The 19663-nt window shown below is 45.0% G+C and overlaps 1 protein-coding gene and 1 long non-coding RNA gene across 5 annotated transcripts in view; one reads left to right on the top strand and one right to left on the bottom strand.

Moving 5' to 3' along the window:
* The window catches only part of LOC137538448 (uncharacterized), a 35970-nt gene extending 33260 nt beyond the window's left edge, over positions 1-2710 (top strand). Inside the window, exon 4 of the long non-coding RNA XR_011024793.1 lies at positions 2557-2710. This is a non-coding gene — a long non-coding RNA (uncharacterized lncRNA). The remainder of the gene's footprint in view (positions 1-2556) is intronic.
* The window catches only part of ZFPM1 (zinc finger protein, FOG family member 1), a 312656-nt gene that overhangs the window by 197748 nt on the left and 95245 nt on the right, over positions 1-19663 (bottom strand). The gene's annotated exons all lie outside the window — the stretch shown is intronic.

The following is a 19663-nucleotide window of genomic DNA, read 5'->3' on the forward strand; positions in this document are numbered from 1 at the left end:
CATTAGATTTGGCAACTAATGACAAGGTGCTCTCAACTATCCACCACATGATCTGGTTTCTGCTTCTCCCCGGTGTCCAGTGGTGTAGAGATCACGAGGCCCCAGAGCAAAACTTAGATGTAGGCACTCGTAAGCAATACGACCTTCCCCATCCTATGGATATGAGTTAATTGGGCAATTTACATTCTCATGCAATCAACACTGCACATAGTTCATGGGCACTAACACAAAGTCAGAGAGTAGAAAGTTAATGGTGAATACATTATGTACCTACTGGGCCCCCTATGCTCCAGGGCCCCACGGCAGCTGCTATGACTATTGCTACGCCCCTGCCGGTGTCTTCATTTCCTGTCCCCGGGCACCTGTGTGATGTAATGCACAGGATAGACATGGTGGGGGGGGGGGGGGAATCTATGTGCAATGTGTGGAGGCAGTTCAGCATATAGATCCTCTCTCTGATCAGATAATGAGTGCCTAGCAAGCTCATGGTGAACCAGAATAGAGCCACATTTCTGCCCCGTTCACATCTAAGTCAGAATCGCACGATTCCCCCTAACGGCAAACCGCTAGCGTTTTTACATAACGCTACTCCTATTCTACCCTATGGCAGTGTTTTCCCTGCCGCAATCGCGGAAGTTTTGCGATTATCACAAACTGGTTACTTGCAGCAGTTTGCCAGCGGGTCTGGAGTGATCGCGATTAGCATGTACAGAACCGCTAATCGCAATCGTTCCCAAAACGATAATTCGTCTAGTGATTTTTCCGCATTCATCACAGAAAAAAAATAACTCCCGCAAAACGCTAGCGGTAATCACTAGCATTTTGCGATTTCCTAGCGTGAATAGGCCCTAATCCATGATATGCACTGATGAAGACCAACCATTCTGAAACAGACTGTATGCATTTTGGATTATTGAGGCTCTGTATATTTTACCTCCTTAGCAGTAACCCCATGCTGGACACGGGGTAAGCCGCGCAGGAGGATTTCTCAGGCCCTGCTGGGCCGATTTGCACAATTTATTTATTTTTTTTAGACACGCAGCTAGCACTTTGCTAGCTGCGTGTTACCTGCGATCGCCCCCGCTCCACGTCAGATGGTGCCCCCCCCCCCCTCCGAGAACCGTGTGCTGCCTGGCCAATCAGTGCCAGGCAGCGCTGAGGGGTGGGATCGGGACTCCCTCTGCCGTCACGTCGATGACGTCATCGCGCGCGTCGCCATAGTGACGGGGGAAGACCTAATGGAAATCCCGTTCAGAATGGGATTTCCTGACGTGCCTGATCGCCGGAGGTGATCGGAGGGGGTGGGGGGATGCGCTAGGCTAGCTACATGATTTAAAAAAAAAAAAAAAATTAAAAAAATAGTGCTGCGCCGCCTCCCTGGCAGATTTAATTGACCGCCAGGGAGGTTAACAAGCTGACACGTCATTGCATTCCAGGGGATCTGGAGGTGTAATGTACATGAAAGAGAAACACCGCTCACCACTCCGCCACCGACACCCGGAGCAGGACCACTGGCAGGCAGGCCACATAAGCAGAGTAGAAGAAATGGAGAGATCCGCTCGACAGGTGCAATAAAAGTCTGATTTTTATTGAAAAACACATGCGGCTGGACATAGCAGATTAGCTCACGCGTATCTGAGCTTCACAGTTGCTCCTTAGTCATAGCGAAAAGTGCTCTTGCAGGAGCCACAATTTATATGCACAGGGTCTTTACATACAAACTACAAGTAAAAAAAGTTTCTTAAAGGAGTCATCAGGGGAAAAAGGCTAAAATAAGTGGCACTTACCGGGGGCTTCCTCCAGCTCCAAGCTCCCAGGACGTCCCCCGCCGCAGCTCTGCTTGCAGCCGTTCACCGCAGGTCCGTCCCGGTCCTCGGCAATTATGTCAGAGAGACCTCCAGGTCGCTCTGTACTGCGCCTGCGTAGCTGTCAATCACCACCACGTGGGCCGGAGCGTTACTGCGCCTGGAGGTCGCTCTGACGTCATCGCCGGGGACCGGGACGGACCTGCGGCGAACGGCTGTGGGCAGAGCTGCGGCGAGGGACGTCCTGGGAGCTTGGAGCTGGAGGAAGCCCCCGGTAAGTACCACTTATTTTAGCCTTTTTCCCCTGATGACTCCTTTAAAGACATATCACATGAATACAGAAACATGCATAACATCCTACAAAAGTGCTCACATTAAAAACATTAATATACCATAGACAGTTTGTAAAAACAAAAAAAGTCTAGATCAAGCACAAAATCAAAAAATGAAGGAAGGGGTCAGCAGAGACATTGATAATTATTATAGGTCATAAAAAAGACTAACGTCCCATCTGGAATTTATGGCCCTCAGGGACCCTAGTTCCAAGCTGCCAGATCCAAAAAGTTTCACGTTTTAAAACCTCTCTTTGATTGTCTCCTCCCCTCAAGGAACGCCTAACCTCTTCTACTCCCTGAAATTTAAAAGATGATAGATCCCCATTATAACAGGTCGCAAAATGTCAGGAGACTTTAGAACCCCCAAAATTATCTCTATATGTACCCCTGTAATGCTCTGAAATTCTCTTCCGTAGGGGACGCATTGTGCAACCAACATACTGAACATTTCTGGCAAAGAATAGTGTATATTACATCGCAGCCTCCGTAGATGCGCAGACGTGCGCGAAACGGCCGTCAGGCTTGATCACCCAGCACCCACCGCACCACCAGGTACCCTGTATCCAACTGCATGCCTTTATTATTATGCAAGATTATTTTCCTGCCGCTGTCAATGTACACACCATTTGTTTGCATGGATCAAGATTAAAACACAGCTTGCTTGCAGTGCCGGTTTCCTCTGTCTTTTGCTTCATGTGCCATAGTGTATATTACATTGGTGGTAGCACAATTCACAAAACCTCTGATCAAGAACGACTGCCGTTTTGAACATGAAAAAACGTACCATCCCGGTAAAAGTTATGCACAATAACGATACGTAGAATAGCCGCACTTATATGTACCCGTGGTAGATAACCAAGTTCGATTACGTGGAATTGACGCTGAATGATAAACGCTAGGAGACAGCATGGAACAGAGTGTGTTGCTTTTCCGTGAGGAAAAGGAGCAACCGTCTTTGAGAATTGTGTTCAGCTTGGGATCTATGTTCAAAATTGGCAGACACTTCTTGATTACAGCAGTAACCTGATCATATTCTAGGCTGTAAGTGGTCACAAAGGGAACTTTGCATGGGTCACAAGCCCTCCTAGGAGAATAACACATTAGATTGGACCTTTCTCTCCGATGTGTAATGTCAAGTGCCCTGCACAACTGCCACCTTTTGTATCCTCTTTGTGTCAGTCTAGATTCCACTAATTTTAGTTCTGAATCAAGATGAGCATGATCAGAGCAACTTGGATCATTTCGCCAACCAGAATGGCTCTGAGAGTGTGGTCTGGGTGGCAACTGGAAGCCAAAAGCACAGAGTTCCCCACACAGGGTTTTCTAAATGTATGTGACTTTATCGTTTCAGTCTGGACCGAGCCCACGAGAGTCACATCTAAATAATCAATTGTGTGTGTTCCTCCGTTCATAGTGAAGCCCAAGTTCTGGCTGTTATGATTCATAAATGCAAGAAACTGACCAAAATCATCCGCAGGTCCCTTCCAAATCACAAGTAGGTTGTCTATATATCTCCCGTACCAATAGATATGGGAGAAATACGGATTCATATCTCCAAAAGTGTGGAGCTCCTTCCACCACCCCATGTACAAATTTGGCAAGGGATGGGGAGAACTTGGCTACCATCAAAGCTCCACATCTTTGGAGGTAAAACCTGCCATTGAACATAAAATAGTTATGCCTTAAAAGGAAATCGACAGCCATAGAGAGAAAAGACTTCATTTGTGGGGAATATGATGATGAGTATCGGTCCAAGTGAAATGTGATAGCCTCCATGGCTTGCTCATGTGGTATGAGTACAAAGAAATTACATCGCAAGTGAACCAACTACAGTCGTCGGTCTAATCGACATGTTGGAGACTAGCCAATAAATGTTTGGTGTATCTTAAGTACCCGGGCAATCCACTCACCAACGGCTGCAGGTGGGAATCCACCCATTCTCCAAGACGTTCACCCAAGGAACCAATGCCTGCCACAATGGGGCGGCCCTTGGGTGGGAAGTCTTGTTTGTGGATCTTTGGTAGTGGTGGAATATAGACCATAGGGGTTTTAACCATAAGGAAGTCTCTGATTCTCTTGATAATTGCATCCGCCATTCCCCGCCGCCGGCCGATCCACCGTTCCCCGCCGCCGGCCGAGGTCTAGCGTGGCATGCCATCCAACTGCGGTTGCGTGGCCGTGCGTCCAAGAAAACTTCGTACTGCGTCTGTGCAGTAAACTTCCGATGACGCGAGAGGCAGCGCGCACTATTCGTCTTTGTTTGTCAGGCGAATAATTGCCCGGTGCCGGCGGCAGGGAACAGCGGACCGGAGGAGGACGGTGTGGGACATTACTGCTACATGGGGCAAAAAGAAGCCCCAGGTAAGTGGTGGTTTTTATTCTCAGCCCCCCCCCCCCCCCCCCACAGAACTCCTTTAAGGTGCCCATACACAAACGCGATTTCTCGCCAATACACAGTAGATTTAATCACTGTGATCTAATCTGCTGTGAAATCGATAACGCAAACGCAGACCGATCGGTTTTACATCTCTTCTGCCCACAGGGAAATGTGCCATTCTTCACTTACTTATAGTTCAGTATATGCAGGAACCAAGTCTAATGAAGGCTTATTATTAGCCGAAAGCTCACTTTTTATATATCTCTACTTTAGCCAATAAATGGTATCATCCTGATTCAAAACGTTGCGCTTTTACTGATAGCAAACACGGTACTACACTCTGCTTTTACTTATAGTTAAAGGGATTCTGAAGCAAGGTAAAAAATAAAAAGATACTCACCTGAGAGGGAAGGCTCTGGGTCCTATAGAGCCTTCCTGTTCCCCTTACGATCCCCCGCGTTTCACCACTGGATCCCCCGTTAGCAGTCTCACACACTTGCACATGCGCAGTACGGAGTGGCCTGCCTTCAGAAGCACTCGGGCTTCCGAAGATTGCCGAAGCCTACCGCGGCGGCGAAAGTGAGCAGTCTCCGACCCATCAGTCAGAGACTGCTAATGGGGGATCCAGTGGTAGAATGCGGGGACCGTAAGAGGAACAAGAAGGCTCTATAGGACACAGAGCATTCCCTCTCCTTAGGCGAGTATCCTTTTTTATTTTTAACTTTGCTTCAGACTCCCTTTAACAGCTGCCAGAGCTCTTATTTAAACAAGACCAGGAGCTCCAGGGTTCATATTAAGCAGACCTGAACTCAAAACTTCCTCTCTGCTCTAAAAGACAAGCTAATAACATTTAAGCCCCATTCACACTAGAGCGTTTTGCCGGCGATTGTGTGATAATCGCCTGCAAAATAAAACCCTATGGGCCCATTCTTACTTGGGCGATTTGCGCTAATCACCGCAAAACGCCCAAAATAGCGAAACGCAAACGCGTAGCCTGCACCATTTTCAGGCGATTTCTCGGCGATCGCGTTTCAGTGCTAAAGAAGCGCTAAACACCATCGCTGAGAAATCGCTGCACTGTCCAGTGATTTTTCCTCATGAAATCGCGGAAAAATCACTCCCGCAAAACACTGGCAAAAATCGCCGGCATTTTACACTTCTAAGTGTGAATGGGGCTTTAAAGAGGAACTCCAGTGAAAATAATGTAATAAAAAAAAGTGCTTAATTTTTAAAATAATTATGTATAATGATTTAGTCAGTGTTTGCTCATTGTAAAATCTTTCCTCTCCCCGATTTACATTTTTGACATTTATCGCATGGTGACATTTTTACTACTGGCAGGTGATGTCACTGGAAGGAGATGCTGCTTGCTTTTTTTTACAGTTGTAAACAGCTGTAAACAGCCGTTATTGCCCACAATGCAATGAGGTTCACAGACAGGAAACTGTCAGGACCATGGTTCTGACATCACACTGTTGGAGGGGTTTCACCACAATATTAGCCATACAGACCCCCCTGATGATCCATTTGAGAAAAGGAAAAGATTTCTCATGGGAAAGGGGGTATCAGCTACTGATTAGGATGAAGTTCAATTCTTAGTTACAGTTTCTCTTTAAAGAAAAAGATTTGTTACAGCTGTTACAAATCCTGCAATAAATCTGCAGTGTGTCAATATTCTGCTTTCAGGGAAGCAGACATGGGGTTAGCCCCCCCCCCCCCCCCCCCCACTGATCGGTCTCTGATTGCTCACTGGTCCTCCTCATTTCTCCTACCGATTCATGCACCTCCGCTACCATACACACATTCTATGGATCTGAGTGAACTAGACTTGCCTAATCAACATGCTCCCATTGAGTGACTGACTAAGCATTACCTTACCTTGTACTCATACTGTGCTGCGTGATCTGGTTTGCATGTATTCCTGTATTGTCTTATTGCTGTATGTCACCCCTAAATAATATCTGTAAAGGAAACATCCAAGGAGAAAAAAAAAAAAAAAAAAAAAGGATCCACTTACCTGGGGCTTCCTCCAGCCCGTGGCAGCCGTCTTGTGCCCTCGCCACAGCTCTGCAGGCTCCCGGTCTTCTCCGCTGCAGAACCCGACTGGGTCGACCTCTTCTGCGCCCCACGGCGTGGGTCACCTTGTCCGGCCAACGTCATCAGGACTGTACTGCACAGGCGCAGTAGTTCTGCATCTGCGCAGTACCGTCCTGATGACGTCGGCCGGACCACGTGACCCGCGCGGTGGAGCGCAGAAGACGCCGACCCAGAACCCAACCTGCCGAGGTCGGGTTCTGCAGCGGAAAAGACCAGGAGCCTGCAGAGCTGCGGTGAGGGCACAGGACTGCTGCCATGGGCTGGAAGAAGCCCCAGGTGAGTGGACCCTTTTGTTTTCCTTGGACCTTTACTTTAACTCATGTCCAGTGCTGCGTAATATGTTGGCGCTTTATAAATACAATAAATAAATAAACATCCTGTGTTTACAAACACTGACACCTGAGAGATCAAATTACAGTGCTGATTTGTCACAGATGAGGGGTAATTAGACAGACTAAACTCTCTAAATACATACAGGGTACATTTCTCTAGGTTTTCATTCTGTCCTGTGCAATAGTTCAGGTCCAGAGAATAGTGCAATAGTGGAAGTCTCAGAAAGAATGTGTGGGAGAATTTTCCCAAAGGAGAAGAAAAAAAAAAAGGGATTCAGTAAAAACCCAAAACTGTTCTAGCACACTCTATCCCTGAAGTTGGGGATTTATTTTCCTAATTTCCCTTCATATCCGCTTTCTTATTATTATATGACGCTGATATATTATGTCATGGTGAACAAACAACAAGGTCTTATCTGCATTTGAACTGAATTAGAGGCAATGTCTGAACTGCTAAGGTCATTAGAAATATCTCCCTGATAATGTGACAAACAAAAGTCCCATGGAGGTCACTGTCACCACTATGTGGGGAATTTTGATTTTTACAGCAGTGACAGCTGCAAGTTGCTGTGTGCATACCACACACTTCACATCACAGGCGGTGACATAGGGGTGCAGTACATCATGCAGGTGACTACACTAGACTATATCAGCTAGGGATCAACTCATCAGGGTTTATCAGCAGCCAAGATCTCCATAACACATTTCACAAGACAGTGGAGGAAAGCAGGAAGATACGGCACAATGGTAGAGTGCTACAGTGCACTACTACTATGAATCATCCTCCTCCTAGACCACTGCGACCTCGAACGTCACACACTCCTGGATCAGAAAGTCACTTCCCCCATGTCCATGCAACATGTTTTGGTCCCGAATACCAAGAGATAGACTGGAGCATATGTAGGGATTGTGGTAGTGCTCTATTGTTATGCTGGGAATATACGGTTCGTGTTTTAGCTAATTAGTTGCTTAGATAGATAATTTCCGACATGTCGACGCTATATAAATACTAAATAATAATAATAATAATAATAATAATAATGTCCGATCGCCGTTCGATCGTTTTGCTGCTCAATTTGTCATTCAAGTGATTTGAAAAAGATAAGAAAATTGAGCGGAAGATAAGAGAATCGAGTGGGAGTCGATTGGGCGCAAAATCGAGCGCCAGAAACTACCCGTGTATTCCCAGCATAACATTTCATCCTCTCAAAATGTTAAAGAGGTCCTGTAGTGACATACAGTAGAATGCAGTTAATTATTCAGGATAACAACTTTTATGGTAATTTTATATTGGTATGTAGCCCCGCCCCACCAGTGATGTCAGAGTCTAGGCTGTTTACCTATGCGGAGTTCTTTTCTCAGAGCATTCTGGGAGACCAGGTATTATTTTCACTGGCGTTGGAACTCCCGGAAAACAAACTACATCTGAAAAACATCTTGGGGAGAAAAGAGACACACAGAGAGGTTTATTCTCTGAAACTGGGACTACATTCCAGCTAGATTAGGTTTTATGTGGTGTTTCCAAATGGTTAGTTGATAGATTAAGAATAGTATACTTATAAATTACTTACTTGGATTCATAAATTCATTGAAGATATCAGAGACCTTTAAAAGGAACACTGTAGTGAGAGGGACATGTAAATGTGTACATTTAAAACAGGCGGCACGGGTAAATGGATGCCTGAGATATCCGCAAGTAGAATAATCAATAAATTACTGATATTCTGCTATGAATTATTAATTCCGATACCAAAATATATTGGGCCGCATTCTAAGACAAGGCCGAACTGGAACCACTGGATCTGGGTAACAGGGATTTCCCCTGGGACTTCTTTCACAGTGGATCGTTTTCATTGTGGTGCGTTACCCTTTTTTACCGCTGGGTAATGCTAAAGCAATGAAAACCTATGGGGCATAGCAGACCTACCACGGTGCGACAAGATCCGCCGGAAGTACCCGATTTACCTCAACGACAACAACACTTTATTGGCAACCCCCCGCGGCAACAGGAAGTCATGCAAGTCTATGGCGCCGCAGATATTTTAAACTGTTTCGCATTGCGCATGCGTGGAAGGGTACATACAATCTTCATTGAGATAGTGTTCTCGGTAGGATGTTGCAAGGCAACCGTGCTAGCCATCCGTAAAAGCGCATTTCCCTCTAAAAAAAAACCTGCTTTAGGACTGTATTTATTTACAGGAGCAGAATTGCTAAACAATATCACAGCATCTCCTTGTGCCAAATACTTCCAGCAGGCTGCCAGCTTCAAACTTTGAATGTGTTAAACCAGAAAACGCACAAGAAAACTCAATATAGAATGCTTTCTCCCCCCCCCCCCCCCCCCCTTTCAGCAACTGCAATCTCGAGAACGATCAGTTCCCAGCGCTAATCTGTAGCATCTAACTGAAAACAGAACAAAGCATGAAAAGGCAGACCCCCCCCCTCTGATCTACAGACCGCCAATTAACACAAAATACCAAATAAACAAGAATGGACCCATAGAATAAAAAGCTTAAGTTTCCAAAGGTGCTCAGGAGCCAAAAGAGGATGCTGATCAATGGATAGAGACATACACAGAAGGAAAATAAATCAGGAGAGAGAATATAATAAATTCTACAGAATTCCCAGTTCTTTATCCATAATTTGCTAATCAATGGAACTCACAACTATGGCGGAATATACAGTTATATAGAGCAAAAATGTGCCAGCTGCCAACTGCCACAGTAGCTAAATGTAAGCACAACAAAACACGCAAAATGTAAGGGTTAAGAAGCGCCCTAAGTCAAGACTTCTCACGAGCATCACCTCTCCTCTGGAACGCTCTCCCACAGCTTTTCCATCATGCTCCGGGCCTGGAAACCTTTAAATGTACGCTTAAATCACACCTTTTCAGACAGGCCTATAATTTGCTATTGGTTGCATTTGAGGTTCACTGCCTCATCAGCTAACCAGTGTCTCCTTCCCTAATGTCTCCACCCCTCTACCCACTAGATTGTAAGCTTGCAAAGGCATGGACCTCCTCCTATTGTTTCTTATTCTGCTGTAAATTATCATGTGAATATGTACAGTATTGGTGATGGCTCAAACCACACATGAACTATATTGCTGGATATCCTGATTGTACAGTTTTGAACTTCTCATGTATGTATGTTCCCCACTATTTGTTTTGTGCCATGGAAGATGTTGGCGCTACATAAATAAAAATAAATAAATGATTAAAATATAGAAAGGAGTGTATGCATATAGACTAACCTGATAATGAACAAACCATGAATAATTAAAGCGGAACTGAAAACAGTGTAAAAATTGAGAGTTTCACTTACCTGAGGCTTCTGCCAGCCTCCTGTAGCCGACCTGTGCCCTCGCAGTCCTGGACCGATCCGAGACCTCAATTGAGCCCTGGCCACGCATATCCTAGTACGCGTTCCTGCAGCCAGGAGTGCCTAGCGCAGGCGCAGTACCAAAAAAAATCTCTACTGCGCCTGCGCAGTACGCGTCCGGCTACGGGAGCGTGAACAAGGCCAAGTGAAAGTGAGCCACAGCGTGAGACCAGAGCATCAGTGAGTGGCTGCGTGGGCACAGGTCGGCTGCGTGGGCACAGGTCGGCTGCGTGGGCACAGGTCGGCTGCAGGGGGCTGGTAGAAGCCCCAGGTAAGTGAAACTTCTTTTTCACACAGTTTTCAGTTCTGCTTTGAGATGCATTTAATATTAAATGGAACCTAAACTTTGAAGGATATGGACTTATCCTTTTAAAATAATATCAGTTGCCCGACTCTCCTGCTGATCCTGTGTCCTGTGCACAAGACAAGATACAGAACATTTATATCACACTTTTCTCCTGGTGGACTTAAAGCGCCAGAGCTGCAGCCACTAGGGTGCGCTCAGTAGGCAGTAGAAGTGTTAGGGGGTCTTACCCAAGGTTTCCTTAGTGAATAGGTGCTGGCTTACTGAACAGGAAGAGATGAGATTCTCACCCAGGTCTCCTGTGTAAGAGGCAGTAAACTACCCAGCCACTCGCCACTCTCCAAGCAAAATACAGGCGTAACAGTTCAGCTCTCCCAATACAAATTGAGATCTTTTTTGATGGAATAGTTTTGGCTTTATTAGCTATGTTTAGCCCTACCCTTACACCGAACCCTCCTCTCTACCGATGCCTTACTCCCCTCAAGGCTAGCCTTAACATAACCCCCATGCCTAACCTTAAAGTGGATCCGAGATTAAAAACTAACTATGACAAGTAACTTGTCCACATATATCTTATCTAAAGTTTAGATAGTTTACACAGCAAATCTAGCTGCAAACAGCTTCAACAGTTTCATGTTTATTTCACTCTGTGATACAATGACAGCGGCCATGTTTTGTTTGCCACATTACACACAAGCAAGCTGCAACTGCATCTCCAGCCCTCCACTCCCCTCTCCTCCTCCCCTCTGCCTCTAAAATCTATGGCTAGTAGCCTCCTCCTCCTCCTGCCCAGACTGAGCTCCCATAAGCCCTTGCTACATGGAGTGTCAAGACACCTTGAGCTGTGGGCGAGGCTTGTTTAGTTTATAGGGAATTAGAGTATTAAAATAAAACAATAAGTATTTGGCTTGAGGAATGCCCTATAAACTATATGTAAGGAACACAATTATGCAATGAGCAAGTTTATCTCTGATCCACTTTAACTGCACCCCCCCCCTCCACACACACACACACACACACACACCAATAGAGGGCGTCCAAATTTCCCTGAGCGACTAATAACATAATTGGTAGACATAGTAATTACAGTGACAAATGTAACATGATGAACAAAATGTATAGCAAATGCCAAGACACTGAAGGGATGAAAGAGCGCTGCCCCTGGGAGCTTACCATCTAAAGGAACAGGGAGGAAACAAGAATTGTAGGCAGATTTGAATATCAAATCACAACATTCAATCCCAAACAAGGCAGCCCTTAGGAAAGGATATACTGTCACAAAAGCCCCCTGCTATTCCTGATTAAGGAAATCACTTAGCTCCGGGTCACACCTCCAGCTACCATGAACTTGGCTCAGTCTACTCAGCCTGAGACACACATTCCAGATAATTGCTGATGTTTATGTTGAGAACATTCTGAGTCATTATATGGCACTTCATTATTAATCGTTATGGATAAAGCACCATTATATTGCACAATTCTACAGTATAAAAAAAGACAAAGATTAAGCTGAGGCTAAAAACATGTCAGGAACATCTGGAATCTTTCTAAAAACACCAATCACAGAAAGTCTGCATCAGAACAAGGTGTTAGACGGGCAATGCAGGAAAAGCCAAACTCCGAGGAAGCCTTTATTTCACTTCAGATACTGCAGAAAGGGCCAAGGACCTCAAGAAGGTTTTAAGGACAGAGTCCCTATTTGGATGATTTTTCTTCACTACTTGCCCCCAGAATCCCCATGAATTTAAAGTGTACTTGTAAGGAAGAAAGTGTTAATAGAGGGAAGCCTCTGAATAATCTAGAAGCTTCCCCCGTCCTCCTCCTCCTGCCCGTTCCAGCGCTGTCCCCTCCTCAAAAACGCAGCGCAGTAGCACAGACCTGATTGGGCTTGGCTTTTCCTGCCAAAGCCCGAGCTGATCCCTGCTACCACGCAGGCGCAGTGCGGCCGCACTTTGGGGTCTCAGCTCTGGAACAGTGAAGTGGAGGGAGACGAGGGAAGCATCTCCCAGGGTAAGTATCATACTTTTCCCTTCTCTAACCTCACATGTTTACTTAAAATAATCCTTAATAAGGGCTGGGGTCCCCTACAAATTGCAAAATACAATCACAATGCACGTTATGTAGCGAGTTTAGAAGCAATTTCTGGTAATTTTCATGAACTTTTGAATTTAATGCTAGTGATTTTTACAGCAGTTGTGATTTCTATTCACTTTTTTGTGGTTCTGGGTAGTAAAACTGTTGCAAAATTGCTTTGTACAGTGATTGAAAAGTGATTTTGCAGCCATCCTATACTTTGTATTGATGCGTAAATGCTCCAGAAATGCTGCACCGAGATTGCGATTTAAGGAAATTGCAATTGGTCCTGTGGAATCACCTCAACTACCTTGCATCAGCCTAGCGCTTTTGGAATTGCAGACAAATACAAAATGCTGCAGAAAGTGCTCCTATGGGTCCAATCAATTGTACACATGCTAGACTAGCAGGGCCGGTTCCAGACTTTTTGCTGCCTAAAGCAATACATTGGGAGGACAAACACAACCCCACCACCACGATGCTTGTGTGAAAAGATGGACCGGAGGGGAGAGAGACCCTTTTGGCTGTGCACTGCAGGCACTGGCACTAAACTTACCTCCCTCAGCTTACTCCAAGAGAGCATCTTCCCCCTGCTGGCCTGCATCATCTGATCCCTAGATTCCGGGTATGTGCTGCACCGGTGCCCCATCACTCACCCGCTCTCAGTAGATTAGCGAATAAAAAAAATCACCAACCACACATGAAGTCCTGCCTCCTCTCCGACTAGAGCGGTGCTTCATGTGACACACCGGCATGCACATGAGGCACCACTGTAGTCATGGATATAGCTGGATGGGCGAAAGGAGATCCCATCGCTGGAATGTTGAGAGCAGGTAAGTGAAGCGGCACATCGCATCTAGGGAGGTGGAGTCGGGGAGTGTGAGGAGGGGGACATTTGTGGAAGGGGAGCAGCCTCTTGCCGCTCTCTGTTGTTGCAGCCCTGATGCACGTGATTCATGTTGCTCCATGGAAGAACGGCCCCTGTAGACAAGGATAGGGTTTGATAGATGTAAGGTTCAAGTAGGGTTAGGTTTAGCGATAGTAAATATCAGTAAGAATTTCTGATAAGTCTACTATCGTATTGCCCGTTGCCCAATAGTAGGATATAGGTCATTTTACTGATATTCTACTAGCGGCTATCCACGGCACCCAGTATGCAATACAGATATAATTTAAAAAAGAAGAAAGAAGAAATACAGATGAAAGAAAAAAAAGACATGATAAAAACAACTTAAAGGGACACTTAAGTCAAACAAAAAAAATGAGTTTTACTCACCTAGGGCTTCCAATAGCCCTCTGCAGCTGTTCGGTGCCCTCGTTGTCTCCCTCCGATCCTCCTGGCCTCGCCGGCAGCCACTTCCTGTTTCGGTGACAGGAGCTGACAGGCTGGGGACGCGAGTGATTCTTCGCGTTCCCAGACACATTAGCACCTTCTATGCTACTATATGGTATATGATATATGCTATAGCAGCATAGATGGCACTATTGTGGCCAGGAACGCGAAGAATCACTCACGTCCCCAGCCTGTCAGCTCCTGTCACCGAAACAGGAAGTGGCTGCCGGCAGGGCCAGGAGGATCGGAGGGAGATGGCGAGGGCACCGGACAGCTGCAGTGGGCTATTGGAAGCCCCAGGTGAGTAAAACTCATTTTTTTTGTTTGATTTAAGTGTCCCTTTAAAGGAATACTATTCACATATTTTTTTCAATTGACATAGGAATTGTTTGGGAAGTGCTGCTAAGTACTGGTGTATACATTTTAGTACCAACTTCTTTGTTTACGGTTATCAAAATACATTCAAACTTTACTGACACCAAAACTGACGGCTGACTGACCCATGAGGAGAGGGGAAATTACCCTCACACTTGATCAGTTAACTCTATGTCTAGCTCTGTGTGTGACAGAGAGAACTGCTGCAGCTCCTGTGTCCTGTGTTTCTGACTGAAGTGTCTGAAGAGAGCAGAGGAAATGTAACTAATTGTCACAGCTTTTCATACTGTTTTTGCTTTCAGAGTTTGATATGTTTGATATTTGCTTTCTGTAGTCTGATATGCAACTCTGGCTGTGCATTGAAGCAGACACCCCTTCTGCAATTGATTTGTCCCAATATAGCTAAATCCTAACCCTCAAAAATTACAGTTTTTGCCTCTGATATTTAACATGAAAAGTAGGAAAATGTTTACACAGCTACTTAGACATTATTTGCACACTGTCATTTTAGAACACTTGGGTATCAATAGTATTCCTTTAAGTAAACACCATTTAGGAAACATATGTAGATTATTTTGGAAGGCAGATATAGGCTGCCAATCACTTCAGACACTGCAGTGCGTATGCAGAATTCAACCAGATACATTAAGTTCAAGTGAAGAGTCTCATCGCTGGACCAAGAGCAGTTAGAATTTTTTTTTTAACATGTTTTGGGTGAACTGACCCTTTAATGGAGAGGTATAAAACAATGCCCCCCAAGCAGCTATAGCAGGTGAATCACTAACACTTCTACAACACTGTGCTCTGTGCCCACACAGGTACCAGCTGGGCAGTAACCTACATGCTTTGTTTCCTGTAGTAAGAATCCTTTCCTTATCTTATTAGCAATCAGCATTGTATTTCACAGGCTGAGTCTCTCAAACTGAGCAGCAGCAGACAGTATGGCTGCTCCACCGCCCGGGCACAACAAATGCGTGGGAGGCCGATTAACCCTGTGCCGACCAGCATGCCAGCCACTGAAAATCTCCTTATGCTACTAAGGGCCAGTTCACACGGCCGGCGGCTACACAAGCTGGGGCTGTTCTGCTACCGAGCAGAAAAGCCCAGACCCGGTGGTGCGGATTTACAAAGCTTTTCTGTTGCATCCTTTCACCTTACCTATTAGCTCACAATTTTTCTCTCCCTAAACTACTTAACTCATGATTACTCTCTCCTTAAAGTGAAGATAAAAATGCCCGTTTACTTACCAGGGGCTTCCCTCCTGCTCCCTCCCTGTCATCCTACACTCCGCCTTTCCTTCGGTGTCCCCTCCAATGCTTGATCCTATAGAGGCTTCCCACACTGTTCTCTGGTCCCCAGTTGCCCAGAAGTTTACTGTACTGTACCTGCGCAAGTTCTGCCCAGTAAGCTGGAGAAAGCATGGCTGCAAGCCTACCAGAAGAGCACAACCTTGAAGTTATGGAGGGTCCCAGGGAGAGGCAGGGGACTGGAAGACAGTGTGTCTCTGGGTATTTACTCTTTTAACTCAGTGATTCCTCAGGTTCTCTTTAAGAAGACTGCTGTAACATTCACACATGTGGCTAGTAGTAGATGGGCTGACCATGGACATTCCAACCACTCCTGACCATGGACATTCCAAACACCATCTTGAGATCATCAGAATGAAATAATGATGTGACAAGCTGGAACTATGGAGCCCTTACAGTTCTGCTTCCGAGAGTGCAGCGAAAGGGTAAATGGGGAGAAAAAGTTGGCTGAGGCAGTGATAAAGGAAGTGACTCCAGGGAATTGGATGAGGGAAAGTGGGAAAAAGACTGAAAAAAAAAAGATATATGGATGGACAAATGTATAGTGCTTGGAAAAGAAGGAGATTGAGAACCAAATATTGTACTACGTCTATTGATATACGTAAATTAATAGTGAAATTATATTCACAAACGTAGGTTACTACTAAGGTAACCACTGTAACCGGACATGGGGAGATAAGACCCGACCCCACTCAGGTTTAGCAATTTTTGAACAGTGGCGCCAAAAGCCGTTTACGAAGGGAGACTTAACAGTCAATGATCCACTAAAATGTTTCTCTTTAATCAAATAACTCGGCAAAAATTTGCAATGCGTTTTAAGGGCAACAACCCACTTCATCAGAAAAATAAAAGGAGCTGGGAGGAGCAGATACATAAACTAATAGCTAGTACCATACATAGTTACATTAGTTTGGTTGGAAAATGATACATCAGGGCTGTGGAGTCAAAGTCGTGGAGTCGGGCAATTTTGGGTGCCTGGAGTCGGAGTTGGGAAAAAATGCACCGACTCCTATTGAATTTAAACTGTAATTAAAATAGAAAATATGATAAAATGTTCTATTTCTTAGATAATAGTCATCATAAATAATTTATACATACAGTAATAGCTGTGCTTAATCCACAAAAATAAACCAATCAAAATTAGTTACTTGTGCTGCTTCAATAAAGCAGTCCCCGTATTTTTAGTAAGTCAGATATACACATCTGATTGTGACTGTATATATGATGTGCACAAAGGAATCTTTTATATATACTAAATAACATCTATGCTGTAAGTATAAAGCCTGATGTGTAGCCGTGTCACTAATAGAGATGGTCAATGAGATGGAAATAATTCTGCGTTAATTCGGATTTATGCAAATGTACTCATTTGCTCATGAAATCAAATAATTTGATATGTTGTTAAAATTTGGTTTGGTGACTACGAATTAAATGGTACCTGAGAAGGATGAAAAGAAAAGTGTTATACATACCTGGGGCTTCCTCCAGCCCCCTTCAGGCTAATCAGTCCCTCGCTGTCCACCGCCACCACCTGGATCTTCTGCTATGAGTCCCGGTAATTCAGCCAGTCAGCGCTGTCCAGCCACGTGCCGCTCCTACAGCCAGGAACATTCTGCACCTGCGCAATAGTGCTGCGCAGGTGTAGTACGCTCCCGGCGGCGGAGTGTGTGCATGCGCACTACGGCAGACTGGCTCAAGTACCTGGACTCATAGCAGAAGATCCAAGTGGCGGAGGAGGACAGCGAGGGACTGATTAGCCTGAAGGGGGCTGGAAGAAGCCCCAGGTACAGTGGGTTGCAAAAGTATTCGGCCCCCTTGACGTTTTCCACATTTTGTCATATTACTGCCACAAACAAATCAATTTTAATGGAATTCCACATGAAAGACCAATACAAAGTGGTGTACACATGAGAAGTGGAACGAAAATCATACATGATTCCAAACATTTTTTACAAATAAATAACTGCAAAGTGTTGTGTGCATAATTATTCGGTCCCCTTTGATCTGAGTGCAGTCAGTTGCCTATAGACATTGCCTGATGAGTGCTAATGACTAAATAGAGTGCACCTGTGTGTAATCTAATGTCAGTACAAATACAGCTGCTCTGTGAGGGCCTCAGAGGTTGTCTAAGAGAATATTGGGAGCAACAACACCGTGAAGTCCAAAGAACACACAAGACAGGTCCAAGACAGAGAAATTTAAAACAGGCTTAGGCTACAAAAAGATTTCCAAAGCCTTGAACATCCCAAGGAGCACTGTTCAAGCGATCATCCAGAAATGGAAGGAGTATGGCACAACTGTAAACCTACCAAGACAAGGCCATCCACCTAAACTCACAGGCCAAACAAGGAGAGCGCTGATCAGAAATGCAGTCAAGAGGCTCAAGTGGGAGACTCTGTCCATAGGACAACTATTAGTCATGCACTGTACAAAGTTGGCCTTTATGGAAGAGTGGCAAGAAGAAAGGCAATGTTAACAGAAAGCATAAGAAGTCCCGTTTGCAGTTTGCCACAAGCCATGTGGGGGACACAGCAACCATGTGGAAGAAGGTGCTCTGGTCTGATGAGACCAAAATGGAACTTTTTGGCCAAAATGCAAAATGCTACGTGTGGCAGAAAAACTAACACTGCACATCACTCTGAACACACCATCCCCACTGTCAAATATGGTGGTGGTGGCAGCATCATGCTCGGGGGGGGGGGGGGTGCTTCTCTTCAGCAGGGACAGCGAAGCTGGTCAGAGTTGATGGGAAGATGCATGGAGCCAAATACAGGGCAAACTTGGAAGAAAACCTCTTGGCGACTGCAAAAGACTTGAGACTGGGGCAGAGGTTCACCTTCCAGCAGGACAATGACCCTAAACATAAAGCCAGGGCAACAATGGAATGGTTTAAAACAAAACATATCTATGTGTTAGAATGGCCCAGCCAATGTCCAGATCTAAATCCAATCGAGAATCTGTGGCAAGATCTGAAAACTGCTGTTCACAAACGCTGTCCATCTAATCTGACTGAGCTGGAGCTGTTTTGCAAAGAATGGGCAAGGATTTCAATCTCTAGATGTGCAAAGCTGGTAGAGACATACCCTAAAAGACTGGCAGCAGTAATTGCAGCAAAAGGTGCTTCTACAAAGTATTGACTCAGGGGGCCGAATAATTACACACACCCCACTTTCCAGTTATTTATTTGTAAAAAATGTTTGGAATGATGTATGATTTTCGATCCACTTCTCACATGTACAACACTTTGTATTGGTCTTTCATGTGGAATTCCAATTCCAATTGATGCATGTTTGTGGCAGTAATGTGATAAATTGTGGAAAACTTCAAGGGGGCTGAATACTTTTGCAACCCACTGTATGTATAAAACTTTAATTTCATCTGTCTCAGGTTTACTTTGTTACACAGTAGTACTATACTCTACATATGCACTCTCCACAGAGCTGCAGGGAATCCACTGAGAATGTTGTGCACATTGAACACAGAGGTGTTGTCTATCACCCATAAACCCGGTTCAGATTGTACATGAAGAATGTGTAATAGAGGAAGAATCCCCTTATTCCCCTGCAGAGTACCTGCACATCACTCTTACATGTACCCACAGTTACATTGCCTAGGGTCAGATAGATGTTCTTTGTTCCAGTCTGTACCTTTTACAAGTACTCTTACCAAGGACTAGTTTTAGTCTATGACTAAAGGGAATAAATGTGGCAGTCTCCATATCCTTCTCACTTCAGTTGTCTTTTAAAATTCCTAAGCGTTGGCAGTTAAGAGACGAATTTCATGTTACATACTTTCAATCAACAAGATTGTAATATGCAAATTAGAGGAGTCGGAGTCGAAAGTCGGTGGAATCCTAAACTGAGGAGTCGGAGGATTTTTGTACCGACTCCACAGCCCTGTGAGACATCCATCCAAATCCAACCATACAAAATATTAAATAACAAA

The sequence above is a fragment of the Hyperolius riggenbachi genome, chromosome 11 (assembly GCF_040937935.1).
Source record: "Hyperolius riggenbachi isolate aHypRig1 chromosome 11, aHypRig1.pri, whole genome shotgun sequence".
Taxonomy (NCBI): domain Eukaryota; kingdom Metazoa; phylum Chordata; class Amphibia; order Anura; family Hyperoliidae; genus Hyperolius; species Hyperolius riggenbachi.